Here is a 6,000-nt window from a genome sequence, read left to right on the forward strand (position 1 = left end):
CCAGGGCCCGTATTCATAAAGAATCTTAATGCAAAAAGTAGCTCCTAGTGACAAAATTCTAAGAAAATTCTTAGAAATGTGGGCGTTTACTCTTAAAATTAAAGAAAAAATCCTAGTAAAGAAAAAGGTAATTCAGAAAGCATCTTAACCCTTAAAAGAGGTCTTAAGGTCAAACTTGTTAGGTGCACGGCAAGGACTTTTAAGAGGCTTAAGAGTTTCTTTAGCAGAGGAGAAAATGGCAGAAAGATGAAGAGGCAGAAGAAATGTGTCGCAGACAATGAATGACAGTGAGTTAATAAGACGCTATAGATTATATAATAATTTATAATTTAATATTTAAATTAAAGTAATCACTACGATATTGGAAGTCGTGGCCTAATGGTTAGAGGGTTGGACTCCCAATCGAAGGGTCGTGGGTTCTAGTCTCGGGCCGGACGGAATTGTGGGTGGGGGTAGTGCATGAACAGCTCTCTCTCCACCTTTAATACCACGACTTAGGTGCCCTTGAGCAAGGCATCGAACCCCCAACTGCTCCCTGGGCGCCGCAGCATAAATGGCTTCCCACTGCTCCGGGTGTGTGCTCACAGTGTGTGTGTGTGTGTTCACTGCTCTATGTGTGTGCACTTCGGATGGGTTAAATGCAGAGCACAAATTCTGAGTATGGGTCACCATACTTGGCTGAATGTCACTTCACTTTTCACTCACTTTATTTGGCAACTGGGAAAATGCAACAATGCAATATGATGACTTGGGTCTGTCACAACCTTCTGTAAGCAGAGTGATCACACAAACAATTACTGCACTTTCAGAACATCTTATTGTGTCGCAGTTCATTTCGTTTCCACTGGACATTCCCACCTTGCAGGCTTAAAAAACTGCATTTATGAATTTAGCAGGCTTATAAGTTTGCACAAGCAGGGGGAATGAACAGTTAATAGTTTGTGCTATACGCTCCCATTTCTGCTTCTTGTCCCTTGCTATGACACCCGGCCCGAATTATCCTTTAAGAATGGCCTTGTGTTCATCCACTAACTGGGATAACAGTAAACACTGTTTGGCTTTCTCGTCCTTCTTGGTTTTGATCCCATGTTTGATACATTTAAACCAACATTCAAGCTGCCACTTCAATCACTGTAATTGGAAAGAGTGAAACAATTTTTTATCATTCTAAACCAATCAAATATCTTATAGGAAATTAAAAGCATGGTAAAAAATATATATTTATATACACACATATAATGTGTGTGTGTGTGTGTGTGTAAGAGAGAGAGAGAGAGAGAGAGAGAGAGAGAATGGTCAAATACGAAAAATTACGCATGTAAATTCAAATTGAATTTCACTCTTTTTTTCCTTCTAGGACAACCAGCCAATCACAGTCTTCAAAAGATTGTGTCATACATAGCAACGGGGTCAACCCCGCCTCCTCACTAAGATTAAAGTTTTTGTCTTTTCCTTACTCAGAGTTGCTCTCAGATCGGTCCCGAATCGCTTTTAAGCTAAGACTCCTACGTAAACGTTTTTAAGCTAAATTAAGAGTTTTCTGAGAGGATTCTTAGAATCTTTATGAATACGGGCCCAGGAACCATAAGAACATGAGTGGCAAAGCCGGCAGCCAGCCTTCCGTTTTCAGCAAGCGCTCTGTGTTTGTTTGTGTGTGAGTCAGAGTCTGAAGCCAGGAGAGCATATTAAGTGATGTACACTGTATTTGTATTTTTACAGAGCAGAGTGTGCGTGTTTCACAAACCCTCTCCGGCCACGTTGAGTTGTTACTGACAGCCCCAAAAGCAATGCATGCGCTCGTGGTGGAAATAATAATTCTTTCAAGAGATTCGTTCATTTTCAGTTCATTCACCAAAATGACTCGTTCAGAATCGTTCACTGATTCGTTCAGTGATCATTTCTTAGTAATACACAAAATATGCCAGTAGGTGGCAAAAAAAAAAAACGAATTCGCTTGTTACAAAAAATGATCTGGCTTTAATAAAATGTGTGCATTATCGCATTCAATATATAAAATCTAATTAAGTTGTTCAGATGAACAAATCACCAGGTTTTCTTGCATAATTAACATTTTAATTGTTTGGTCAGACAGTTCATATATTATATATTCACATTAATCGGTGATTAAACGCGGAGTTATGTTCTGAATGCTAAATATCAAAACAAGTGTATGTGCGCAGTACCTATAACTGCGCTTTGCATTTTGTGAGATTGATATGCTAAATGGCCAACTGACGCGGTTTACTCTCATTCATTTAGTTCACGAACGAGATAAACTATGTACCAGTTCATTCATTCACGTACGAGATGTACTAAATTATTCAACTCGTTCACGAACGATATGTGTACCAGTCAGTCATTTCATTCATGAACGATAAGATCTCTTACGATTCAGACTCATATGAAACTCGTTCTGTCACGGTTCATGAATTCACTCTCTCTCTCTCCTCTATCGTGTTGTTATGTGTGTATCTATGGGCGTGGTCACTGATCAGCGATGATCAGCAGTGCCAGCTGGTTTCAATTGTTTGTGTCCTATATAAGTTCAGTAACTGGTGTTTTCATGTTGTCAGATCGTTGTTTCTCCCCGGTGCGACTGTGACTTTTTTTCGGCCGTTTTGACTTTTCTCTTTCGTACCGCCCGGGTTCCAAGAACATCAAACCTGATTCTTTCTCGCATTTTTTGACCATTCCGAATGCCCGTCCACTCCCGAGTGTATTTTACCCGAGACATTAGTGGTCTCCACTCTCAGATGGGAGGTCGAATCGAAGGTCATGAAGGCCTTAGAAGGGGTAACGCCTCTGCCCGATTGCCCACTGAACCGCTTATTTTTGCCTGAGGAGTATCGGTCCGAAGTCATTCAGTGGGGTCATTACTCCAGTATAGCTTGTCATCCAGGAGTTAATTGTAACAGTTTTTTGGTTAAGCAACGATTCTGGTGGCCGTTAATGGCTCGTGATATCCGTAGCTTTGTTTTGGCTTGCTCTGTTTGTGCCACTGGTAAGATGTCCAACCGACCCCCTGATGGGTTACTACAACCGCTGTCAGTCCCTTCGAGACCCTGGTCCCACATCGCTCTAGATTTTGTCACAACTCGTTACCAGTGTCAGCTACGGGCCTTACTCCGTTTGAGTGTAGTTTAGGTTACCAGCCACCAGTTTTTGCCAGTACGGAATCCGAAGTCGCGGTCCCCTCTGCTCACGCCTTCGTCCAGAGGTGTCACCACTCTTGGACTAGAGCCAGTGAGACTCTTCTCCAAGTGGGGGCGCGCGCCAAGGCCAAGGCCGATCGCCACCGGTCAAAGCCTCCTGTATACGCCGTTGGTCAAAAAGTGTGGCTTTCAACTAAGAACATTCCTCTCCGCTCCGTCTCTAATAAGCTTGCTCCCAAATTTATTGGCCTGTTTCCTGTCACCAAGATCATTAGTCCGGTGGCAGTCCACCTCAAACTTCCTCCCACGTACAGGAGAATTCACCCCGCCTTCCATGTATCTAAAATCAAGCCCGTGTTTTGGGCACCCATTAATCCGCCTGTCCCGGTTCCTCCCCCGCCGCGTCTCGTGATGAAACCAGGGGGGCAGGGTTTCATATTTTTTTGAAGCACCCCTGGGCGCCGCCATTGGCTAGCAGACCCCCACCTGCTGTTAGCATTCCATTGACTCCCATTCATTTGGCGTCACTTTGACAGCGAATAACTTTACATCTGAGGTGTTTAAAGACTCAATTTGTCCATTAATTATTTCTAAAGAAACACAAAAATGTATAAAAGGCTCCATTACCTTGTATCTTACGTTATGGTGCTGTAGAAGCAGTTTTTGTAAAAAAATAGGCTAACGATTGCATCATAACCAGCGACTCTGTGTCGGACAGTAGAGAAATTACCATATGGACAGGAGGGGAAGCTCGCAGGCAATCTTTTACTGTCTATGAGGCTATTGGGTTGGCCGTGGAGGAATGAAAGTAAGTGCTTCTAATTAACTTAATTTGTCTCCGTTGAATCCAATGGGGTCACTGTGTCCATTTCTTTTACTGTCTATGGATGAAACGGTTCACAGATACCCGGTTCACCGAGCTGCGCATGCGCCATGCTGCTGTGGAGGGAGGAACTTCAATGAATGAGAAATATGAGTCAGTGGACTACGTGAATGAGAATGATTCATTCACCTAAAAGATTCGTTCATGAACGACACATCACTAGCAGGCGCTTTTCACTTGTAAAACTCAAGGGTATATGGGTAATGTAGTCTCTGCTCTCGTTGGGACGAATTAGGAAACTTGCATTGTGAAGGGTGCTCTGAAAGGCGGCAGCGCAGGGAAAAGATTAAAACCTCTATTAAAACAGATGTCCAAATGAGCTCAAGAGCTATATTTGGAAGTGGCCCATTTAAAGCACTGCTTTTAGTTTCTACCCCCCCGCCCCCCATTACTGTAATTCCATAAATTACCATTTGCTTACACACGTTTTCAAAAACTAAGTCTCCTTTTTTCAAAACTCTACACACAATTCTCAGAACTGCCACACAAAATGCAAAATGCCTCACGTCTCCTTCAAAATGCAACACTGCATTCAAAATGCCGTAAACACAGGTCAGAACGAAGCATTTGCATCAAATGGCAAACACTTCTTTCATAACAATACATTTTTGGATATACCATGTTAACACTGCTGTTCTAAATCTAAAGCTCTTTGGTCTTTCATAGGTTTAGATCTACATTTCAATTCAATGTTCTACAGTGAAATTAATCTGCTGAGACGGGTAACAAGAGACGTGTTCCGAGCGACGGTGTGTGTTATCTCAGTGAGGGTTGTGTGTGGTGTTTTGGTGTGTTTGGTCTTGGTGTGTTCTGAGTGAGTGTGTGTGTTCTCTCAGTGAGGGTCATGTGTAGTGTTTCTCCTCTCGGTGTGTTCCGAGTGACGGTGTGTGTTATTTCGGTGAGGGTCATGTGTGGTGTTTCTCCTCTCGGTGTGTTCTGAGAGACGGTGTGTGTTCTCTCAGTGAGGGTCGTGTGTGGTGTTTCTCCTCTCGGTGTGTTCCGAGTGACGGTGTGTGTTCTCTCAGTGAGGGTCGTGTGTGGTGTTTCTCCTCTCGGTGTGTTCTGAGTGACGGTGTGTGTTCTCTCAGTGAGGGTCGTGTGTGGTGTTTCTCCTCTCTGTGTGTTCTGAGTGACGGTGTGTGTTCTCTCAGTGAGGGTCGTGTGTGGTGTTTCTCCTCTCGGTGTGTTCTGAGTGACGGTGTGTGTTATCTCGGTGAGGGTTGTGTGTGGTGTTTCTCCTCTCTGTGTGTTCTGAGTGACGGTGTGTGTTATCTCAGTGAGGGTCGTGTGTGGTGTTTCTCCTCTCGGTGTGTTCCGAGTGACGGTGTGTGTTCTCTCAGTGAGGGTCGTGTGTGGTGTTTCTCCTCTCTGTGTGTTCTGAGTGACGGTGTGTGTTATCTCGGCGAGGGTTGTGTGTGGTGTTTCTCCTCTCGGTGTGTTCTGAGTGACGGTGTGTGTTCTCTCGGTGAGGGTCGTGTGTGGTGTTTCTCCTCTCGGTGTGTTCCGAGTGACGGTGTGTGTTATCTCAGTGAGGGTTGTGTGTGGTGTTTCTCCTCTCTGTGTGTTCTGAGTGACGGTGTGTGTTATCTCAGTGAGGGTTGTGTGTGGTGTTTCTCCTCTCGGTGTGTTCCGAGTGACGGTGTGTGTGTTATCTCAGTGAGGGTTGTGTGTGGTGTTTCTCCTCTCTGTGTGTTCTGAGTGACGGTGTGTGTTCTCTCGGTGAGGGTCGTGTGTGGTGTTTCTCCTCTCTGTGTGTTCTGAGTGACGGTGTGTGTTATCTCAGTGAGGGTCGTGTGTGGTGTTTCTCCTCTCGGTGTGTTCTGAGTGACGGTGTGTGTTATCTCAGTGAGGGTCGTGTGTGGTGTTTCTCCTCTCGGTGTGTTCTGAGTGACGGTGTGTGTTATCTCGGCGAGGGTTGTGTGTGGTGTTTCTCCTCTCGGTGTGTTCTGAGTGACGGTGTGTGTT

The sequence above is a fragment of the Carassius auratus genome, chromosome 3 (assembly GCF_003368295.1).
Source record: "Carassius auratus strain Wakin chromosome 3, ASM336829v1, whole genome shotgun sequence".
In the NCBI taxonomy this organism is placed as follows: Eukaryota; Metazoa; Chordata; class Actinopteri; order Cypriniformes; family Cyprinidae; genus Carassius; species Carassius auratus.